Source organism: Aphelocoma coerulescens, chromosome 3 (assembly GCF_041296385.1).
Source record: "Aphelocoma coerulescens isolate FSJ_1873_10779 chromosome 3, UR_Acoe_1.0, whole genome shotgun sequence".
Classification (NCBI taxonomy): Eukaryota; Metazoa; Chordata; class Aves; order Passeriformes; family Corvidae; genus Aphelocoma; species Aphelocoma coerulescens.
In genome coordinates this window covers 62,221,794-62,246,134 of record NC_091016.1, presented here as the reverse complement: position 1 = coordinate 62,246,134, position 24,341 = coordinate 62,221,794, and the positions used below count along the sequence as shown (strand labels likewise).

Sequence of the window (24,341 nt, the reverse complement as noted above, 5' to 3'; positions counted from 1 at the left end):
GGGCATGTGTGGTGAGATATTTTATCTCTGCATTTCTGCAAAAGCACATGAGAAGGTAAGATTCCCAGTGGGGGCAGAAGCCAGTATTGAAGTCTTTACAAAGGACTTCTTTTCTCCAGTCAAATGAAGAACATGCCTATTTTACAGATTTTTGATGTCTCTGCTGTCTTGGTCAAAGGTGTAAAGAGGCATGATCCGTGACTTTATCTCTGACACGCACAAAAGCTCTCACTGTGGATACACTTAGAACAAACCTTTACTTTTACTGAAACAGTTTTAGTGTGTTGGATGAGGCAATAGGGACCTCAGGAAAAAGCTGTGCCGGCAAATAAGATAATTTTGCCGGTACGAATGAAGGCTGTGCTGGGAACGCTGTCAGTACAGTGTGCTAGGACAGCTGCACCAGCAGAGCTATCCTATTCTGAATACAGCCTTGTCTTCTGTTCCAGTTTGTCATGCATGATTTATCTTTCTGTCACCTCTTCAGAACCCTTGGCACCTCTCGGCATAAAAAGAAATTAAAACACAATACAGATGAGTCTGCTCTGTATTGGAGTCTTGACCTTTAATATATCAGGTTTTCATATTGCAGCTTTTCCAGCAAATAGGCTGTCCTACAAGAACAGAGGTGCTTTAGTGATCTGCAGAGGCCCTACCTTAGCCATGCTTCAGTTTTATTTGCTTCCACCTACAAACTCTCAAGCTGCCTGAAATGCCTTTGAGAGGAGATAAGGTTTTCAGATTGCCTGGGAGATCATAACCATGAACTCCAGCAGTCCAACAAGGCAAAAAAAATTATCATTAAAATCAGAGAAAACAGCCTGGCAACCCAAGTGTTAGAAGGATTGCTTAATGTTTTGTCCTGTTTTACCAGTTTAATTTTTATCAGCCTTTGGGGTTTATGTTTTTCCCCTTGGTGCTCTCATTACATTCTCCTTCCTTTATTAAAGAAAATATTTGCACCTTACTCTGTGTGTGCATTCCTCCTGAACAGACTGGTACATTGCTCCAAGAGCAGCTTTGCAGTCAGACTCTTTAGATCAATAAACCATCTTAGTTAGTTGTTGAGTATATCAGATCTGAATTTTAAAGATTCACAGTCACACTTAAAATACTTGATGTAAATTTTAAGAGGCATCTGAAGAATTGCTCAACATTTCAGTCACAAAGCTTTGCCAGCGTTACCTTTTGACCAGATCACTGTTTGATTGGGTTTTGGTCTCATGTTTTTCTCTGCAACTATTCATGGTTGGTGTTCATTTTTTTCTCCAAGAGACAGACAACTATGTCTTTAGAGAAACAAAACAACTGTGTCAACAGATGGGAGAGAAAATACTGTGTCTGAAATAGTGCTAGGAATAAACCATGTTAAAAATAGGTAGTCTTGCCACAACTATTTCTTTGGCCAATGTGGAAATCCTTCTTTCCCATACTTGCATGTTATCAAAACTATACTAAAATCCTGCTAGAAAAGCTGCCAAATAAACCTACAAAAACATTGCTACAACAATAACTACCCTTTTCCTGCCTAATTGTAACAGTCATGCTAGTAAAGGAGAAAGACTAAGGAAGTTGTGCTACCATGGGAGAGCTCTGAACAGTGCCAGGGACTGAGCCCTGGCCAGCAGCAGCTAAAACACAGCTTTTTCACTTGTGGCTATAGATTTTATTAATGTGACCTTCCTCTCCCCTCCCAACAGTACTAGGACAACACCAGAGGGTTGTCAGAATTTTGCCCTTTCTTAGAAGTGTTTCTTCATTCCTAGGCTTGGAGAAAAATAATTTTCCTGTCCCACAAACTATCTGGGGAAAACCCACAGCAGTTCAGCTAACAAGCTGGGGTTTTTTAATAAGAAAACTCTTTTCCTCTCCAAAACTGGAAAGCAAACTGAACTACTCTTAAATGTGACTGTTACCAGCAGAATTACAGCTGCAGTTTAGATTTTGCATTTCTGCTTTCCATCTGTTGTCTCACTTATTTTTGCTGTTTGTCTCCTTGCTTTCAATTGTCTCTTCTGTGTCTCAATTCAATTTTTGTGGCTGACCAGCCAGTTCAGCATTATCACTGTCCTAATGGCTGTAAAGAGAGCAGAGAAGCCCTTCACTAAATGAGTGTTTTTCCAAAACACCTTTGTGCTTTGTTTGGTCCATTTTTGTTTGTGCTTGGTGCTCCATGTTGTGTCTTCTGGGAAGAGAGAAGATGTTTGCATAATGTGTGTTTTTCTGGAGTTGTTTAATTTCTGAAAACATTTATACTCCACAGTTGGCAGCACCTTTGGGGCAGGGACAGATTGCGATCTCAAACAGAGAACAAGTCAGTGCATTGACAGCAGCTGGAGGAGCTGAAGAACAGGTAGAGCCTGGCCCTCAGTGCTCCCTTCCCACATTCCCCACAGCCTTTATCTATGGGGACTTGCTTGGGAGCTTGGCAGAAAGCAGCCTCCGGCAGCAGAGCATAATTTAGGGCAGCCCCATGGTGTTTGTAATTGATTCTGATATCTGCAAAGGTAGATAAGGCTCCTTCTACTGGGGCGAAGGGCAGGGGCAGGCAAATGGTGCAGCCTGCTGCTGGGCATACATTCCCCATGACTAGTTCCAGCCCTGCTCTTTGCAAGAGGCTTTTCCTTTCCCACTTGTCTGCAGTCGAAGAATGCTCCTGGGGACCTGTGCTCGGCTGGAAGTCGTCTCTGTTAGATTAATGTTGCTTGCTAAGACTAAAGGTAATTTAAAGGAAAAGAATAGGTTTCAGATGATGTTAGAGGCTGTCTTGTAACTTCAGTCCATCAGGGGAAGAGCCACATTCCTTATCAAAGTAGTGTGTTTATTATCCCCACTCTTTCCTCGTTCCCCCATGAGAGAACTGTAAATGAAGAGTCGAAATGCCCATTATTTTTGACTCTTCTTCCAGTAGATAAGAAAAGCTCCCAATTCCCTCCATGAAAGGGCTCAGTGAGGCTCATCAGCAATTCTGGATGTACAGAATTTCCTATGGTACCTTCTTACCTCATCTTTTTTGTGTTGACTCCTGCCTATGTGATCCCTGCAATTCATAGGTAGTATGTATATCTGTGTCCACTCCAAGGATGTGTCCCGCGGCTTTTTTAAAAATTTGTTTTTGCTTAACCGATCTATGGATGAGTTAAAAAGACTAGTACTTTACATGCATGAGTGACAGTTTGATTAACAGCTGAATTCTACCTTCTCCCAGCCTGATGAGTTCCAAAGGAAATCAAGGGAAGTTTTGTGCAACATCCTCACTCTGTGAAAAACCCATATTCAAAAAGGTGCACACTACATATTCACTTTTGACTTGAGCACATGCTTTGCTTTGCTGAATTGACTTTACTGATTAGAGATGGAATTAAGCATATGCTTAAATGACTTGCTTAGCTGTGAATGAGGTTGCATAATTTCTCTGCCGGAGCGTTCCTCCCAAATCAGTGAGAGTAGGCTCAGGCTGCAGTGACAGAGAGGTGATGTGGTTGTAATGGGAAGGATAAGCCAATTAAGACTTACGCCCTTTGTATTGTAAAATGAGGTTTTGCTTTTTCATTACTGCCAGTTTCAAATTATAGTTGTGAGTTGTGGTCAAATGAATATAGTTTCATGGGACAAGTTAAGCAAAATATTTTTGCTTCAGCTATAGGAATATATAGCTAAGACCCCTTGTGTAGCTATGTCCAAGCTATCTGCTGTTGCACCGCCTTGTTTTTCACACTGTTTCATTCTTGTGTTGGACACAAAAATCATTAGAAAACATTCACTGGCAGCATTTAATAGCATATATTTAGAACCTGAAATAAAGAAGCCAGACATTGGTGATGCACCATAATCTATTAGTAATTTGTTTAACGCCACTCCTGCACACATGCATGAGAATAAAATAGAAGTTATTCAAATAAAATTGATTTTTTAAAATAATCTTCAAATTTATGATTAGGTAGGGTTTTTTTTCTTTAAAACACCACCTATTTTTCTTTTTCTGAGAGTCAATGGTGATTGCAGAACACAAAAAATTGCAAACAAGGAGGGGTTCAAGTTAGCTGTGGAGCCAAAAGTGTGATTCAGTAGCTGAAAATATCTCTGCGCTTCATGCATCAAACTCAAACACTGTGCTTTGGCAACACTCCTTGGATTAGAAGTGGAGTTTGAGGTCATTCCTCCTCCAGCCTGCCATGTATGGATAGGGCCCACGCTCATGACAAATTACTGACTTACTGAGCACACACCAAGAGCACAGTGACATCAGTGCAGGGGGATCTTGCCTCCGGACCTGAGGAGGACCAAAGACCTCCCTGCTGCCTTTCTCTTGGTAGTCTTAAGACATGGAGGGACTGGGAGGGAGGACACTTTAAACAGTCTTTCTCTAGATGTGGCAGTAACAAGGGGTAGTGAGGTAGAGCACTTGTTTCCCTGTGAAGAGGTCACATGAGGTCCAGCAGAAGTGCTATAAAAGTGTGTGCTCAGAGATGGTTTGGTGGCCCATTCAGATTTTCAAGACAAACGATCAGCTGCCAGCGATGGTGTTACACTGGGACTGCCAACCTGCAACAACAGTTGTGTAATCCTGTGCTGTACAAGCTGTCTCTGCAACTGTCCGAGACTGATCTCAGCTTATCGGGTCTAAATTCAGAGTGCCTTGAGTGAAGTCTATACTTTTAATTAACACCAGACTCACTGAGCTGTTAGTTTTATTTTATAGGGAACCTTGGCTTAGATTTTGCAGCTAACAACCAAAACTCTGCAAACAGACCCTAAGTCCTTAGATTATTTTCCCTGCTGACAAATTTCTGTTGCTCACAGGCATCCCACTTCCCTCCTGGTATCTTGCATGGCTGACTAGTTGCCAGCTTTTCTGGGACAAGTTAGCTGTCACCTACTGCTGAGACTGTCCAGCACTACTCTGCTGTTACTCTGCCATGGGCTTGATCTTGCAATGGCCTTTCCCTGGAGATGGAGATAGTTTTGACAGCTCAAGTGATTGCCATGGTCTAGTGGGATATCTGCCACATTGCAAGGTGCCTGCTTAGTGGCCTTAATGGCCACTTAGTGTCTCTGCCTCAATTTCTTTGTTGTGCACCTTGCTGTATTGGTTTTCCCCAATGCATGGGTGTCATAGCAGGGTAGTAATTTCAAAGAGAGAATGGAAGCCAAGGCCACTCCGTGTGGGAGGTTCCTCGTGATGATTTTGCCAAAGTCTGTTTGGATCCCATAGAGCATGAGCTTTACCTAGAATCCTATCTTGGGCTTGGCTGAGATCTGGTGTTTTCATTTTCCCTGCCCACTCTCGGAGGATCGCCAGATGTACTCCCATCTTCCTGCCAGCTGCCTGCACAAACAGCCCTCTTGGCAGCAGGAGGCTAGGCAAATGGGTTGAGCAATGTGTGTTTGAGGACACTGTGTCAATTGTCAGCTTGACCATTGTCTAAAAGCATCAAGCCTGGTTAGTGAGGGTGCTGGTCTCAGCTGGCAGTGTCTAAACCATTATTTGCAGTGAGGTTATGGACCTATACTTAGGGGGATGTGCTCTTGCTAATTTAGCTCCTGGCTGAAGTGAAAAAAAGTAACCCAAAATCATAGTTCCAGTGGTGGCAGCAAAATAAGCTCCTGTGCAGATTGGGCTCTGAAGATACAGGAGATAACGTAGAGAGGCTCCCAAGAAGAAATTATGTTCTTGGTTTTAATAAAGTGAATCACCTATGTGTAAAGTAAACAGAGTTCACAGGAGATGTTCCTTTTAGTTAAATTTTGTTTGTGTTGCAGAGCCTGAGAGACAATAAAACCACCTCCAGTAACACACATGCATTAGTAAATAAGTCTATTTTTATTTATATAATATGTATACTATGCACATATGGATTTATACATATATTTATGTATATAAACATAGGTACGCACATAAATTTATGCATGTACAAATTTGAAGAAACTGAAATTTTACAAAGATTTCTTGGTGCTCTTTGCATTGAGATCTGCAACATGGTGTTAGCAGGATACCAAAATGAAGAAAAGCTGTCTATAAACCAAATGTAAATGGGCTATCACACTCCTGTTGAGAAAATCGTGGAAAACAAAAAAGCATATATACTGAAAAATAAAGCAGGCTTCAGATCTCTTGCTGTTTAGTAATGAAGACAAAAATGTTTACAGCCTAGAGACATTTTATTCAAAAAATAAATTATATACCTTTTACTTTGGAAGTAGTTCAAGATTTGATCCATTAATTTCATCAAACTGGTTATAGAAAACATATTTCTGCTGTATCAGGAGCTGCCAGAATGACCTGGAATTAAGAGGGCAAAGGTAGAGTTGCTTTAAGTATTTTAATTCATCTGTTCAGAGATGATTTGTGTGAACACATTAAGAACACCAGTAAACTAATGGGAATAATTTTCTTCCACTTTTTCCAAATTCAATTGCATATGGTATGATTGCATTTGATCATGGCATGAACATCATTTCACAGATGATTGTCTTCTGGCATTGATTATATGAAGACAGTTTAAAGTATGACATTGCTTTTACCTTCTTCATGTCAGAATACTTTTTTGCTTCTAGTCTTAGCTGCCGTAGCTATCAAATTGTGTGTATAATAAATTGTGTTTTGTTTAGAGAGCGATAACTGTAAAATATTGCCCATTTGGAGAAAAAGTGCTGCGATTGAGATTGATGCCTGGAGCTTAATGCATCATAGCTGCAATCAAGCAAATTTTAGACTTCTTATTTCTCCCATTACAGGCGATAATTCACAGAGTTCTATGGACCGTCTGTGTCTGAAAAAGAGAAAAGGAGTACAAAGAGAAAAATTAGAAAATTAAAAAATTAAAATATTAGAAAATCCACACTGACTGGCTTCACACTGTAACATATTACAGTACAAAAGCTTTTATGGTCAATTCATTGCATTAAGTAAGAAAACATCTATAAAGAGAGAACTCATGCAAGATGGTTTGGAGTGGGAGATTTGCATATAGCCCCACTGTTTTGAGTTACCAGCCATGAATTTAAGTTGGTTGTTGATGCACTGCAGAAGTGTGCACATTTTTCTACCCATATTGCCTGGCTCTTCTTTAGTACAAATAATTCTGTATAATCCTGGAATCTTGCTGCAGTTTAAGGGTACCTTACAGACCTGGTCAAAGTGAGGCTTTAGGTAAATTCCCAAACCATGGTAAGTTACATACAGTCTGTGCTGGAATGCTATCTGCTGCCAGCCAGTTAAGGAGTAACACAGGCATGGCTTTATTTGCCCTTTGTACTCTTGAAGCAATTTCACCTGTTTACTGTACTATTTCAGAATCTTTGAATAATTAGCAGTAAAATACTATCCAGTTGCTTTCCTAAAATTTTAGTTTCTGATTAAAATACACATGAGATTTCTGACTCTCTTTGCTTTGGAAGGTGCACAGGAATCTCCCTGTCAACCCCTTACCCTCAACTGACCTTACAGTGTCACTTTAACAAATATATAAGAAGTAATATAAAGCAAAGTTTTTATTCTTGATCCATGAAATTAATTAATTCTTATGGTCAAATGATGTTGCTGTCTCTGTTACATTTTTGTTTCACCACTGAAGGTGTAGTTTTACGACTAGAAAATGATTACAGAGGTTGCCAAGGCTGCTAGCAGTCTTCCAAAAGCAGATGGTGTAAAAGTCATTATCAGAGCACTTCTGCCTGTGTTTCCAGCTCCCGTGTAAAAGGCTATTCCCTGAGCGTCTGAGATACAAAGTTCAAATTGAAAAAAACTCTTCCAAGCAGTGAGACATGCTGTGATTTTCATACTCTCATTTCCCTTCTGATGAGCTTGTCTGTTCATAGTCCCAATGGCTGGCAAACAACTGCAGCAGATTAGGAGAGTCATGACCAGGTATGACCAAATAGAATCACAGAATCATTCAGGTTGGAAGTCCAGCTGTTAACCCAGCACTGCCAAGTCCACAACTAGGCCTTGTCCCCAAGTGCCACATCTGCATGTCTTTTAGATACCTCCAGGGATGGTGACTCAACCACTGCCCTGGGCACCCTGTTCCAATGCTCAACAGCTCTTTCCATAAAGAAGTTTTTCCTAATATCCAATCTAAACCTCCTCTGATGCAACTTGAGGTCATTTCTGTTTCTCCAATAATTTGTTAGTTGTAAGAAGAGACCTAGCAATTCTAGAAAAACCAGAAATACTAGAAAATGCTCAATACTGGTGGTTGCATTGCTGTCTGTCTTTGGTGGGCAGGCACTGGAGGCATGCTCCTTTGCTGCTGCAAAGGAACAAAGGATTGCTCAAATTTTTTACTGATGCGGTGATAAAAACAAATTAGAAGTTCCTGGTTTTACTATCAAAACAATAACTCTGGGAGCTTTAAGTAGGCAGCAAAATCCTGTTTGACGACACATGCATTGTCTGGGCTTGTTAGAGACTCTGCAGGTTGGCTGTTCCTTAAGACCACATCCTGTTTGCTAGAACCAGGGATGCTGTGAGATGGTAGGTTAGTAAGGAGATGCACTAGTATTGCCAGAACAAAACCCTACTGTCCTTAACCAGGTCTCGCTTTGGATAATATTTTGCCTTCTTGTAAGTAATGATGAAGCTTCTTAAAAATCAGAAACTGATCCAGCCTGCCCTGAATGGATCAGAGGCTAGAGTATTCTTTGAGGGACCATGTTGAAGACAGATTACCAGAGCAAGAGGGAAAATATTGGATCCCATCAGTTTTGAGCTAAAATAAAGGAGAGGAAAATGGACTATAGTGTTCCTCATGGATTCAATTTAAACACTCTCTATGAAGCTGGAGCAGCAGAAGTGTGATTTTGTTCCATAAATGACGTCTTTCACTTATGGCTTTATTCTCTTTTCATTAAAGTCTCCTCTGCTTCTGCCAGGGTGCTACAGAGAGGATTGAGTGTAAATGAGAATAAAGACCCTTGTCTTTAGGTTGCAGATTGGATAAATGAGTTCATGATGCATATTAATGAAAAATAACTGTGCAAGTGTAGCCATCACTAAAACCAGTTAGACCTATGGAAGCACACAGCGATCTGCTTTAGGGCTGGAAGGAATCCATGCCACACCAGGGAGAGGATGCTACAATCCATAGCACCCCTAGGTCCTACTGAAGGATGGGAGAAAAAGGACTCATGCCTTCTTTATTGCTTTGCTTTTTTGGCTGGGGCATTTTTCAGGTCAATTGTAAAATTAGCAATTGAAATGCTGGCCCTGCTGAATACAGAGTTTTGCCCTTGAGTAGAGCCATGCCAAGGTTTCACCAACAGATTAAAACCATATTGGGCCCTATCTGTTCAAAGGTTCAAAAGTGGTTCCTGGCTTCACACCCAGATCATTTCCTAGAAAGCTGTAGGTTGGTGTGATAAAGCGCCAGGGGCTGCAGCCAGAGAATATGTTATTTTATATACTCAGATGCTTGTATAGACTGCTGTTGACATTGCTGGTCAGTAACACATTATCATTTGCTATTTGTTTCTGTTGCTGGTAGCAAACACTGCAGGGAAAAAAAGCATAAGCATATCCGTTCTATTGCCAGCTGGTTCCAGGCCTGCTTTACCTTTTGGCTTTTGGCACCCTGTTTCCACCAGCTCACATTTGTGCTCTGCTAGCAGTGGAAGTGCCATGTGTCACCTACCCCACAGAGGACAGGCTTTCCCTCTGTAATGGGCAGTGTGGGCAGCCATCGCACTCACTGGAAGCAGAGGGAAGCTTGCTGTTGGATTCAGGGTGTGGTATGGTCAAGCCACAGGCACAAATCTGCAAGTCTGGTGTGCTAAGTTTGAGATTCTCCTGTCCAAGTTCTCTGGCATGCTCCTCTGCCATGACTGGTGTAAACCCTTGAAGAGCACATACCTTCTGCTGTGGTGACCTGATCACCTGAGATGGTAGTCAGCCAGGGCACAGTGACACAGCCAGGGCAAAAGAGCAGGAGAAAGGGCAACATGAGCTGCTCTTCTTGCTGGGACCCTGTGCACCCCTAGGGTGCTTCTCCCTGTGCAGGGCACATCCACCTGGGATGCTCACACTTGTTGCCTATCCCTGTCACATCACCTGGAATCTCATATGTGGGCATTCAAGGACGCAGGGAAGCCTGAAAGGAAGTGCCCTGAGCAAAATGCATGCTCTGGTTGTCTGTGTGTTCACACCAGTCTTCACAAAACCAGAACAGCCAGGCCCATAGGAGTATGTTGTCTCTAGGAGCTCACTGAAGGTTTGTTGCCTTAGTATTAACAAACTGGGCGTTTCAGTCAGCTCCGCTGTGTACAAATTAGATGTGGGTCTCCAGTTCCTGGTGCCTTGTCTGTATGCCCCAGTTAAGGGTATTTGATAACCCACTCCCTGCAGGTGTAAACAGGGCAGCCTGTGGCTGTCTAGCGTGTCTAACACATTAATGAACAAATCTCCTGGTGCTCTGTGCCTCGGATGCACATGCACTCCTGCAACATGCCTACAGCAGGACTTTTGTATGCAGAGAGCACTTTCTTTGTGGTCTTTCCGAGAGTGCCATCACATGTAAAGAGAGATGTAAGGATTATGACTGTTTTTCACTGTGTAGGCTAATAACCTATTTTCTAAAACACACTAGCATCATATGGAAAAGGGAATTCCTAGAGATGATCTCACTTTTAAAGCACAGTGCTAAAACGGGAAAGAAGCGGGATGAAAGACAATCATGTTGCTCTGGTTCAATAACAGGTAAGTGCATTTAATTAAAAAATATGTACTCAGGATTTGGGCATGATGTTTTCAAAATTAGACAGAAATTAGGCAGAACACTTGGAATGACAAGGTGTAAATGTAAAGAGACGACAAAGACACTTCATGCTTTGTATTTAGGCTGCTTTTTGTATAAATCATGTTTGAAAATACATCCTTGTATGTACCTAGTGGCCTTGTATGTCTACTGTTTTCACTTTGGCATATATTAGTTGATGTGTATTCTAGGCCACAGCGAGTTGGAAACCACAGGAGAGCTGCTGATTGCTGGTGCCACATTGCTCTGAAGGCAGCAAGAAGGACTGTGACTGAATCTCTGAAGTTCTTATGTGTATTGATGTAGCCAACACCATAATGTCAATTAGGTTATAAAATCAAACAGCAGGCTGAATTGATCTTTAATATTTGTTTTCCAAACAGGTGGAAGAGAGAGTCAACAGCCATATTTGCTGGAGTGGTGAACCAAATTGCTTTGACTGGAACCATTACTCACTTGCACCTTTGATGGCAGCAGCCAGGTAGGAGAGCGAAGGAAGGGTGTTTTTGTGTGAGCTGAGGGATGGGGTCTGAGAGCATAGTCTTTCATTCTCAAAAGGCTTCATGTGGAAGTCACCCACATTTATATTCTGATTAAGTCTCCTTTTGTTACAACTGAACGCCACTCTCGCTGAAATCAGAGACATTTCTCTTTTGGGGCAGGTTTTTATTCATTTGGAAGTGATGTCATTGCTTTGTCCGCATATTTGGTTTGCCACTTTCCCTTCTCTTACACAGTTCTTGTATCAAGTATCCAGGGAGCCCACTTCTTGAACTAAACAAGCAGAAAACTGTGCTTGTAAAAATATAAGAAGATATCATGGGTGAGGTTTTTATATCTGAAATGTCTGGGGATTTTTATTTACTTTGTCTTAAAATATAAGTTGGTGATTTCTGCTTGACAGTCTTTCCATTTCAAGTGCACCATGGACAATACTGTTCAAGGTTTAATTTTTCCTCTGGGTCTTGAACACTTGGGCACATTGAATCTGCAGTTATGAATGCTGATGTTGTTGTATGCAATAAAACCCAAGATAGCTTAAAGTTAGTGGATCCCCAACAGAGGTCTTACTGTGGCATCAGATAGTTCAGAAAACAATTTATCTTGTCAAGAAAAGGTCCATTCTCAGCTACTGATTGCAGCTCCATGTTTATTTGGGTTTGTAGTCACAAGTTGGTCAGTTTTCACACTGACGGTCTCAAAAACAATGCCTGTGTGCAGTACACACAGTTACTTTTGTTGCTGTAGGAGACCTGAAGCACTGAGAAGCTCCTCTTCTCTCATCTTCTCTGTACAGGCACATCCTTGATGGTCAGAGAATTGTTAGCCCTTAGAATTTAATAAGACTAGCTTGAAAGAGTGAAAGGTTAAGAAACCTTTAAGAAACCTAAGGGTTTGATCTCTCTCACTGACTTTCTTTTTTTTTGTTACTATTATCCAATATTTATTTTCAGCCATAGGAGCTAGGTATATAAGGAAGACACTGGAGATTCTCATGTGATATTATGAGCACGGGAGAAGGTGTTCAAAGAAAACACAGAACATATATAGCCCCACCAGATTTTTCAGAATTATGTGTTAGACCTATATTTCAGAAACAGTCTTGGACCTATGTTTCATTCTATCTATGAATTCAGTGAAGAAGGGGTTAAATTGAGAAGGACAATCCTTTGAACCTTTGCACAACCCTGGAACTTATCCCAAATATTCTGCAGTCCAGGATGGTGCTATATGGGACATCTCTTCTTATGGATCCCTCTCGAGGTCCCTGCAATGGAAGTTGTGGGTATCTGTGTTGTTCTCTTTCCCTTCTGCAGTCTCTGGGAGCAACTGAGATGCTTCTGCTCAGCCTGGGATCAAAGCTGGGTGGGTGAGAGGGTGTGAACTGATGGCTGTCAGCAGGGCTGTTACCCCCGCCAGAGGTCCTGTGGAATTTCTGTTTAAAGTTCAGCAGGAAAATAAACTGTCCTCATGCACCCCTGAGCTCTGTTGCCAGTTTGGAAAGCATTAACAGCATGTGAAATTTATAAGGAGCAGTAATGGAACACTGCTGCGGTATGGAAACCTGGCCATGTCCTGACTCACCAGGAAGGGTTTAAGTGGAAAACTGAGAACTTTGGTACACAAGAGTATGGCGGCCATCCTCTGAAATGGAGTTTTAGCATACATTTTTCAGGTTTTGTTAGCGTGTAACTGAATGGCACTTGTGGGCATTGGGCCCTTACTGCTGTGGCTCTTGTACACTGAGAACTCTCCACGATAATGTGTCAGCCGAGTAATGGCACACTTCACTTTTTGTTTGGAACAATTGAATTTTAGAGTAGTTGCTCTCAATTAACGTAGTTCTAACCAGTGTTATTGTAACTATGATGATATGTACCATTACCTTGTGTGCTAAGGATATTAAGGCAAGCGCTTAATACTGGTAGGGTAGTAAATATGCTGTGTGAGCTGGTAAAAGGCTCCCATTAAGAAATGGAACCCTATTACTGCCCATTTTACAGGTGAAAGCTTGAAGTCTGATTCCACCACTAGGAATGGTGTGGCACATTTTCTCCAAGGACCAGAGCCTGCAATACTGCCAAACCAGCAATCCCAGCCGTCCTTCAGGGAATGTTTCCTGCAGCTGAGCAAGATTGCACAAGCTGTGGTGTGGAGGACTAGCTGTTTTATTTTGTCTGAGAATCTTTGAAGATACTGGTCCTGGTTCTCTACTGAAACCTTTTGCTATTTATACCTGGGTAAAGTGAATGCCGAGCGAGCATAAAATGCCACTACTCTAGTGCTAAAGGAGCTGTTACCCAGTTTGCCCAAATATAAATGACTATGCAAAGAGTGAAGCAAGTTCAAGGTCTCTGTTTTTGCTGTGACATTGCCCCTAGATCCTGCTGCTCATTGCTGACAGTGTGAATAGAAGGAGGGTGAATCTTCCTGTAGGTTTGAGCTCAAGATGTGCAAACTCGGGGAAGTGAGAGCACTTGCTTCTGGTCCCGCTAGTAGCCAGAGAGAGGCATACCACGTTTCTTCTTTCACGTCCCGGAGGCGGCCGAGCAGGGTGGCTGGACAGCAGATCCATTCGTCAGTTCCCTGACAGCCCGTGGCGGGGCGGGGGGGTGGCGGAATGAGACACGAGAACGTCCAGAGGAGGCAGAAATGGGCACTACGCTCTCCAGCCTCACAGCTGCCGGGCACGAAGGGCCGCGCTGGCGGGGCAGCGGGCGCGGCGGCTCCGGCGCTGCGGCGGCTCCGGCGGGGGCGGGCGCGATGGGGAAGGAGAAGCCCGCGCCTGGCGCAGCTGCCGCCTGCCAGCCCTCGTCCCTCGGGCAGCTCCGGCACCCTTCTGCTGGCGGCGGGCTGCGCCTGCGGGGAGGCGTTTGTCTTCTGTTTATTTCAGTGTCCCCACCCCCCCAAAAAAAAACAAAACCAGCCCCGAAGGCCATAAAAATCAGCGCTTGTTTAGTGAAATCTAGCAACTTCATTTTCCCCCACGCAGAATATGTGGCCCGTGCAGCCGCAGATGGCAGCGCACTGACATCCCGCCTATTGGAAGGACACGGTCCTTGAAATCCTCTGGCACTGCGAGCTACTGCTTTCAAACTAGAGCAGAGACAGATAAGGATATCGTGAAGGAGAAATTTGGCGTTGTGTATTATAAGACCAAATCCTCAAAAAACCTGCGTACTTTTGGCAGTATTTCATATCTTGTAAATAGAACCCATATATATTCATGCGTATTTTAAGCAGAATATAGTGTACTGCAATTTCTGCCATCTAAGCAGATATCTTGGTGGAGTAATTTAAAAACAGAGCTGTTTTTTTTCGTAGCCAGCACTGCACCGATTAAATAACAAGGCCACCATCCTGTGTTAGGCATCCTGGCCCAGGGGCCCAGGGGCCCCATACCTGTGTCCATATACCTGCTGAAGGCAGTGCAGGAGTTCAGGAGTTGACCCAGCACAGGGTGAGGGCATCACTGGCTGGCTCTCTCTGAGAAGAGCTGTGTGGGGATGGTGTGCTGCAATGCACACTGCTGTGCAAGAGACACTTTTAAAAAGCAAGACATGCAAATAGTCTTCGAATACGGCCAGCAGGAAGGATTCTTTATAATACCTGGATAAACCACTATATGTTTCATTCTTTATAGTTCTGCAAGTAACCTACTTTTTGCTGGGGGTAGGGGGTCATAATAGCACGAACACTGAACCACTGAACCCCTCATTTGATGGCATTAATTTTACGTAGCTTCCAAGACATGTATATACCAATTTGCATCTATATTTCCCTCTGTCTAAAAATATCTTAAGGTTATAGATTGAAGGCTTACAGCTTCAATTAAGACATGAGTGAACAATTGCAATTTTAAATTTGCCAGTGACATATATGCAGAATTATTGTTACATACCATGCTGTAGTAACCCTGAATTATTTCAAAATATAAGCAAGACACTATACTATGTCAGTCTTTCAAAGCAATCCTAAGAACCTTGCTGTGTTCTTATCAAAATTTGAAGAATTTGCATTTTTGAAAAATTACAGTCCAGTGCCCTGTGCAAATCTGTGTGAGTGGAGTCTCTTGCTCACTGACACTTCGCTAAAAAAGTTCTGAGACTGCAAAGTTTCAGCCAGTTGGGAAGCTCAGATCCACACTAGCAGTTACTTCCAGATGGCTGCACTTTGATTTGGTACTAAGCCTTCTAGCATCTCAGCCTTTGCATGTTTGGGATGGTGATGTGTACTGTTCCACTTGTTTTTGCCAGAAAATGTACAGGGCATTGTATGATAAGTTTTGACACATGGTATAGCTCAAAGAAGAGGTGAGAAAGAGAGTGTGGGGAGAGAGAAGGGACAAGGAAAAGAGGAGGAGAGGAAAAGAAAGGAGTAAGAAAATGCAGCAAGAGAAGTTTATGTCAGTGTAATGAATTCAGCCTGACTGGCAAACACAATCTGACTGCAAGTTGTGAATTTCATTGAATTTGATCCAAGAAAGACACAGCTGAGCAATCTGCAGGAAGCAATCTTTTCCTAGAAGTATTCAGCTCCAAACTATACAAATTCTTCCACTGGTCGTAAAATGTCTGTCTGCTACTGAACCTGTGCAATCAGGTATTTTTGAAGAGAAAGTGTTGTACTGAAACAGTCAACTAAAGAATAACAAAAAAATACACTAAATATAGAGTTTTGAAAGAAGAAAACCTATATAATTTGAAGTTGGCCAATGAAGCCCTAGTGATAAGGACAGTTAATCATTCTGGTGCAGCTGTTTCCTGACATTTCTGCAAAATGTTGTGGAAAAATTAATGAAGGTTCGTTCAGTAATGGTTTCAGGCTTGGCTAGTGGAAAATATGACAGTATTTCCATCGTCAATTAAGAACAAGCAAGGCCTTTTTTTTCCGTAGGGGAAGTGGTATGCAGTTTGTACTGCACAGGAAACTGTAGACTTGAGAGCAGCTGTGTGATAGTAACAGGTATGCAGAGAATATGGAGAAGGGCCCAGGCCCTCTTCCCTTATCACATGTGCTTCAGTGTAGTAGAAGTAGCTCTGTTATATACTGGAAATAGAGGATACTTACACTATCTACCATGTGGGGTATTCCTTTGAGTGTCTGGCTCTGAACATAAATGCCCTTCTTGTCACTTCAGTCACAAAGCTTGCATTAATAAGGTTTGCATTGCAATTTTATTACCGTGATGTCAGAAAAGACTAATTCCTTCAGGTGGAGAGACAGAAGATTTTTTTGCTCATCTCTGAAATTCAGGTTACTTGCAATTTGACCTCAGCATGTCTGGTTGTCGCAGCCGTGCAGCATGCCTTGGTGAGCACATCTGGTTGCTGTGCTGCCTGGGTGTGGAGCAGCAGTAGAGCTAGAGGGGAACTCACTGGCTCGTGTGCAGTACGGACGGGCTGTGTGTGTGAACTCAGTGTCATGTGCGTGTATGTGGTGTTGCAGATAGCCAAGAAGAGTGTGGAAACACGAGCATGGCCAGGGGGTGCATTCCTGTTGCAGAGCAGCATAGCTGAAGGTCACTGTAGCAGCTGAGCAGTGGCTGTTGCCCACTCCTTCACCTTGTAGCCTGCAGCCCCTGGCAGGCAGCCAGCTGCTGACAGCCGCCTGCAATGGCACCTTCAGGCTCCTGCTCCTGCCAAAGCTCCACTGTGCGTGAGCTCCTCCGGCCCAACTCAGTTGGGGGTATGCTGGATCCTCTCTGCACTTGAATAGGCTGTATGGGGCAGAAGGTAGTTGGGAAAGAGACAGTTTCGCTCTTGAGAATAAATTGTGAAGACCAGTCCTGTACAGTCAGTAGAATTAACTTTTTTACTCAAAGGGTTCTAAATTTTATTTTGTGTTAAAAATGCATTCGTGTGAAATGTCCAGGTCTGGTACAGAAATATTGTAAATCACTGCAAATGTTTAGGTGAATGATTTAGGTGCTCAGTACCTTTCTAGTACCTTTCTGGACTGTGAGGTTTTGTACAAGCCTGCCTCCTGTAACAGCTTTTTTCTTCCTCTGACTTTCTGAGATACTTTGAGCCCTACCATAAATACGATTACTAGCCTGTTTACACAGTATGATGATTCATGCTGAAGTGGTGGATAGAAGATGCACTATAATGAATGGTTTATGCTTTCCTAATATTGCTCTGTAAAGGAGACATTTACTCAATGCTCCTCCTGCAAATTTAGAAGACCCTTAGCAAACTCATTAAAAATATTTGTCTTGCTCTCTGTAGTGGTAGCTGTAGAGTGTGTAGTTCTTATTGACAGGTTTAAGCCAGTGTAAAACAATTAACAATGATAGAGTTATATCCATGATATCCATTCACATAAGCACCTAAAAGTCAGCCCCAAGTTCTCTCTGCCTGACACAGTCCACTGTAAGAAGCTTCATTTAAGATTCTCCCAAGCCTGCAATCCCTAGTGCAGGTAAACCTGTTGCTGGAGGCAGTGACAGCGTAACCACTATCAGAGTTATCAGAGCATTAGAGACAGCTCATGTAAGAGCTTCTAGTTAGTCTTGATTTGGGACATTAAAAGATGAATCCTTCAAGCACCCCACCTGTAACCACGTGCATGCTGCCACTGCAGCCAGTATACTCTCATGCCTGCAGTGAGATTGCTGTGTGCTGCAGGGTGTGCTTGGGAGTAAGGGAAAGATGAGGGCTTTGCTTTTGCAGTTTATCTGATGTGGGAAATCTGAGGGTGCTGGGTCAAACATGAGCTGCTTTTAAACTTCTCAGCATGAGGGCTGTGCCTACAGCTGCTTAGGAATTTCCCATAAAAACAATTTGTCAATTGAAAGCGGAATTTCCACAAGAACAAGTTTTCCACTGGAAAATTTCCATATTGCTATTTTTATTTTTTTGTTTTCCCATGGAAATCTCCGAATGAAATACTTCCCTTTAAGTCACTTTACTCCATGAAGAAGACCTTTGATTAGCTGATCTGAGCTAAAATGGTTTCAGCTGCCATTAAGTTGCATCTGCCTATTATGTCTCTCATCTCATGATGAATGGCAGTACAAGAATTTTATGCTTAAGAAGTTCCTGTGGGCAGATCACCTTGACAGTCTTCATGTCCCACACTGTGTTGTAGTCACTTGTGTGAAAAAGATTACTAACTACTGAAAAAGCAATGTCAAAGTGAAACAGGTTCTACAATAGAGACAATACAAACCCTGGGGAACCAGAGAAGCCTTGTTCATTTGTGAGCTTATATATTTGCTGTTTAAACTCAGTTTCCCAAAATTTTGTGTGTATTATACAGGTTATTTAAGATGTCTGTGGGGGTTGTAAAACTGTTGGACTCCATTTGAGATTAATGGGGAATAAAAAGTATGTTAAAGTGATTGTAAAATTGACTAAGATTACACAATCAAGGTGAAGGACTTCCACTCATCTTGTTTTAATGCCTGGCCTGACAGCCCCTACCGAGGGGAGCTGGGTAATAGCTGAGACATTACTGTGGGTGACTGGATACCTGGTGCTGAGCATATGGGAGGGGAGAGGAATGCTGCTGACACCGAGGTGTTCATCGTATCACACAGTGACCTCTCATGGATGAACATTAACTTTTACTTTTTAAACCAACTGTTTGAATAATACCAATATTTGTAGTAGGTGCTGGGTTCTCCTTATGGTACTGTGCCTCCAGACTTCTATCAATCTTTTTCTCTGTCTTGCTATCTCTCATCAGTTCTTCTTGCTGTTCTCATTGACACATGGAGCAAGTTCTAGTCACAGCACTAAAACTTTGGTTATATTGCACGGTGACCAGCTGGCAGTTTTGGTGGTCATGACTGATGGCACGCACAGAGTACTAGCCCCTGTTGTCCCTGAGGGAAATGTCCCTCAGGAGGAAATGGGCTGTACCAGAAAGTGGGCTGTGTGACAGCTGCTGCACCAGAGGAAGCTCGCTATCAACGTGAGGCTGAAGGCAGGCGCAGGTTTTTTCACCTGGTGCACACAGGAAGCAGCATGGCCAATGTCTGACTTTCCTTCAGGCAGCTTCCCCTGGGCTTCTCAGAAAGGCATGGGAGTTGTGGTTAAATATTACAATCTAACCTTTTACTTGCTTACAGACTGACCAGGAGCTAAGTAACTTTAAGCCATTAGCCCCGTTTTAGGTGTCTCTTCCACTGGATGAAGGGCAGTTGACTCTCAATCATATCTTGCAAACAAATGACTCAGAGTGAAAATCCTGGGCTACCTTTACCTACAGCAGAGCATGGTGCCAGCACATCGGATGCATCCTCCTCTGTCCCTTGTTCTACCCCTCTCACAGGATTCTTTTGAGTTCCCATTCCCCCTTGCTCTGTCACTGGTTTGTTCTGACCCTCATAATTTTCACTGGGTAACCTGAATTAGATTTCTGAATGCTGATCTGAACCTTCTTCCTTCTGGGAGGATAGGACTGACAGCTTATGGAGAACTTGCTTGACCCTATGAAATCAGGAAGGATTTTTTAGAGCTGCCTTAGTCATTAATCCTGCCAGCATCCCCATTCTTACCAGATGGTGCTGGGAACCCTCCCAGCCCCAAACACTTCTGCTTCCCCACTGCTTGTGGTGCTGTAGATAAAGGTGACAGATCTGAGTAGAAAGAAGAAGGGACACATAAGGACTGGTCATTAATTCTTTATTTAAATATGTCAACAGTTGTGTTTAGGTGATACTGACATAAGTCTCTGGCATTTAAGGAAACACCTAATAGGCCTTCTATGCTAATAGCAAAGACTTAATTGTACCAAAAGCTGAACACAGTTTCAAAGATAACTCAGTGTATCTCCACCATTTCCTCCTGTGTGTTGTCCATTGGGAAAAACAGTAAAGCCCACTTCACTTGTAGTCCCCTATGCTAAAATGGAAGGTTTTCTTCAAGTATAATTGGAACTGGAGTTCTCATTCACATGTTAGAATTTGAAGACTAACTGAAGGAATGATCACAGCAATTATTCACACTGTTTGGCAAGAAAAAAACGATTGACAAAACCTACATTGGTGACAATCAGTTGTATTTCATGGCTGCATTGCAAAGACCTTGGTTCTAAATATAAGATAGGCAGAAGTTGTTCTGTTTAGTGTGTCCTAAAATAATCCAGCACAGAAATACTTTAAGGAAGTGTAAAAATGAATTCTCAATTTCTCAAAAGGCAGCTTAAAGGGGAAGGCATGCTGATGTGGAAGTATTGAATAAATGCCATCTCAGTAACAATTTTACCAAATGTAGGGAAGAGTCATACACGTCATGTCCTTGTTATAAGATTCATGGAGAAAATACTCCCACTCAGATAGAAATTCACTGTAAACAGCTCTCTTGCTGTTAGAGTTGATGTACTTTTGAAGATGCAGTGGCTCTTAGAAGGAAAAGAGCATGTTGTGCAATAATGTGACCTTATGTTGCATAGACACTTCCAGTTTTGGAATGTGAAATGTCTGAAACTGGGAGTGGGCGGACAAGAGGTGGAGCCAGTCAGGAGCCTGGGTGGCTGCGTTTCTGAGAAACTCTCTTCTGCTGATGAGTGCTGCTAATTCGCCAAGCGCACGGCTAAAGCCCTGAATAGTGCTAAGCTGAACCACTAAAAAATATCAAGTTTCAAATGGACATGGAGCTATAGGGTGATATTTTGGAAGTTAATTGTATAAAATCTAGTTGAAAACAAGGCTGAATTCTTTCAGACCCGAAACCACAGCCTCCCAGAATGCGTCAGAGACTCTTGATGCTGCAGCGAGGTCAGCTTCCCTCCTCCCCTACCTGTGAGTCAGGACAATTCTATTATAGGAAGCTTTTGTTGGAGGCTCTTGATAGAGAGGTAGACAACATGCAGATGGTGAGGACACAGTGGGACAGAGTTTGGATCCTGTGCCTGCATAAATGGTCACCAACAGGCGACCAACAGGTCAGAAGACCATTTTTTCTGGAAAACGGTGGGATACTAAGGGAAGAATAGTATTTGAGCAAGAGGTAGGTTCAACTGATTTCACCTTCTGTCTAGTTAAAACTTGGATTCAGAGTCCACTCAAGCTGGCACTGTATCGATTTCTCAAGGGGGACAAAGGGTAAGTCTCTCATGGGCTTAATGCCCTCAGTGCTTGTCCACAGTTTCTTCCATATCTACTTTTGGTGAAAATCACAGAAAAATAATTTTAGAGCAGCTCAGTTTACTGTAGAGAGAAAAAGAAAACCAAGGAGGAAACAGAATGTATTCGACAGGTGGGAATTTCAGAGGTGTTATCTTGATTTTCAGTCAAGGCAGGCACTTTTTAAAATAGAAACTTCCTGTGGGGTAGTCATCCACTTACTCTTTCCTTTTCTGTGAATCCAGACCTGCTCATGGGTGGATCAACACTACTGGGACTTAAAAATATCTGCGAGCAATGCTGCCCCATTTATATTAGCATGCCTGTAACTTTCTCCGTGTTGTTTGTTATTGCTGTTATTACCTGGACTGCTCTAGCAGAGTGTTATCATGGATGAAATTCCTGTAACAAGCAGCATTTTGACAACTTGGAGCTATGGTTTTAGATGTGCTCTCCTTTTAATGCTGGCGGATGCTCTGTGCTTCCTGGACTCACTGCTACTGGAGAAAAGGTATCTTACAGCAGTCTGTGATTAAAAAGATACCTCTAGAAATAATTTACTCTATCAGGACTTTTATTATTTCTATGTGAGATTTCTAGCAGCAGGTAAGAGATCTGGGAAACCAGCTGTAGTTACTTAATTCATGACCTGTGAGAAAAGAGGGTTTTGGTTTCCACTCCGGATGAGCACCTTGAGTGAAAAGCAGAGCATGCAAAGGGCTGACCTACCTGAGCCCTCAGCACAATGGGTAGTTCTGCATTTGAGTGGTTTTCCTGAGAGCACCCCATGTGGAGTTTTCCACTTTATTTAAGGCTTATGTTGTACTGGTTTGATCCACTTTCCATTTCACTGGTGGAATATTTCTATTAAGTTTCTCACAAGCTGATTCAGACTGCATAAAAAGGGGAAAAAAGAAAAGATTCAGATTTGAATCCATGGGTGGTGCATTTATGAGCAACTTCATCAATGCTTTGTTCCTAGAGGTGTAAACAACCTTTTCTTTAAAAAATGAAGAAAAACTGGATGCACTTCTGGTGTCACTCTGACTGCCAAGTGTTCATTAGTAAACAGTCAGGCAAATGGACCTCTTTATGCAGATATGTCTGAGCCCATATGTGGACCTATTCACATGTGGAGTTCGAGTTTGAGAAAATAATGTGTTCCCAATAGACTTGCTGAGGCAGTTATCTGCCTGAGATTACATTTCTGTTTTCCATTCAGAAAGTTTTAAGTCTAAAGATGGCTGTGATGGAAAAAGAACTACCTAAAGCATAAAGCAAGGCTGTAGTTTATCTGAGCTTTATGATGAGGAGGGGGTGGACAGACAAACTGAAGCGGAGCAGTGTGGTCTCCCAAAAGGGGTGTAGAACTGCCCCAGGCAGAGGATGCTCCAGGACGTTTTGACAGCACTAACTGCCACATTCCCCTTTTAGTGTGATTCAGCGAATTATTTCCTTGTTGGATAAGATGGAAGTATGCTTCCTCTGCCATCTGCCTGGTTGCCTGTGGTCCAAACCTGCTCTGACCAGTCAGCAGGAAATTTGGGTGCCTTTGACCTCCACTGGCCTTTTTCTGGCCTTCCTCTGCCCTTTGCTCTTTCTGGCAAGGTCCTGTTGCAGTCAGACTGCAGGATAGCCGCCTAAGTGCCAACATCTCCCAGCTGTCATGTGAAACTGCAATTTGGTTCACATCAGTTCTGTTCTTTCTCTAAGCAGTTTATACAGAATATAAAAGTTCATATCCTATCTTATGATTAGATTTGATGTCCTTGAACAGATCAAGGAGAAAAATGAATTGCTACCCTGAAGAAAGTTGTGAAGAAAAATATCAGAGTGATGGCTTTTTGCTTTTAAGTTTTACTGATCAGAAATCAGAGGCTGAATTTTGGATCAAACATCCATAGCGATTTTACAATCAAATACTCCCAGCTTGTGAAGATGCAAACAGCAGCTACTCCAGCTTGCTCTAATGAACCAGCAGCTCTTTGTTGATGCTAGCAAAGCAATTAGGCTCCCTGTTACACAGTTGCATCTGAGCAATTTGGTTTATTTTACTCAAGCAGACCTCACCAATCCACAATTAAAATGGCATTTTTATCTCACACTTAGGGGTTGAGAAAAAGCTTTTGAAGGTCTTCATTCCTCTAATGAGCTCGGGAGAGGGACAAAATCAAACAACGGTTTTTTGTGGCAGGAGTTGGGTTGTGACTGAGACAGTTGGCTACTTCATTATAGCAAACACGTAGGTGGCCTTTCTCAAGTTTTGAGATCCAAGAGAGAAGCTCTGACTTGACTGACATCTTTGAGGGGAGTGGAGTCAATCCTTTGCAGAAGGAGGGTCAGGTCAGCTGTGCCATATGCAGCACGCGCTGACAGTGAGCCCTTTCCTCTCAGCTGCTTTGAAGTTACAGTCTCTATCTTTCTGGCAGGGTCAGATCCAAGTGGTGAGATGGCCCTGAGTTTGGGCAACTCAAAATGTCTGTAATTTTTTGCACCTGTTTGACTGTAGTATTTACAGCTCATTTTTACCCTGGCTTTCTTTTCAGTGTAACAGTTACCAGCAGACTTTCTTGCTGGTACTGGTTCCACTCTGAAGAAAAGGCTGGATGTAATTTGGAGGATCGTTAGGGTGAGATCAGCTCTTGAAACCCGAGTCAAGTTAATGATGAAACCCGAGTTTTGTTAATAATACATTGTAATTATTACTGTCAGCAAGGCAGATACCTCGTATTTCTCATCTTCTTAGCTTGAGGGTCCTAGTTCCAGTGGTCTTGTTCAACTTGTTGGCTGTTCCACCCCTTGCTTGTGTCTACAAAAGGAAGATTCCTGATCTCCACCACCAGATTTCCACTTGAGCTTTCCCAGGTAGAGCAGTGTCTCCGCAGATGTCGGTGCATTACACAAGCTGGAGTGCAGAGGGGCCGAGAGGAGGATACATGATCAACAGATGAAGCAGCAGAACGTTAATAATAAAAGACACCTAATTGGATGTGCCCTTTTGCCCAGCAATG

General features: G+C 42.6%; 1 protein-coding gene across 9 annotated transcripts in view; it reads left to right on the top strand.

Moving 5' to 3' along the window:
* HIVEP2 (HIVEP zinc finger 2) overlaps positions 1-24,341 on the top strand; it is a 137,362-nt gene that overhangs the window by 74,247 nt on the left and 38,774 nt on the right. For 8 of the 9 annotated variants that reach the window (XM_069010539.1, XM_069010538.1, XM_069010541.1 and 5 more), the window contains one exon: positions 11,138-11,235. The gene's annotated coding sequence lies outside the window, so the exon portion shown is untranslated. Of the gene's footprint in view, positions 1-10,530; positions 10,697-11,137; positions 11,236-24,341 lie in introns of those variants that run through there. The other variant, XM_069010545.1, reaches the window with a different exon arrangement.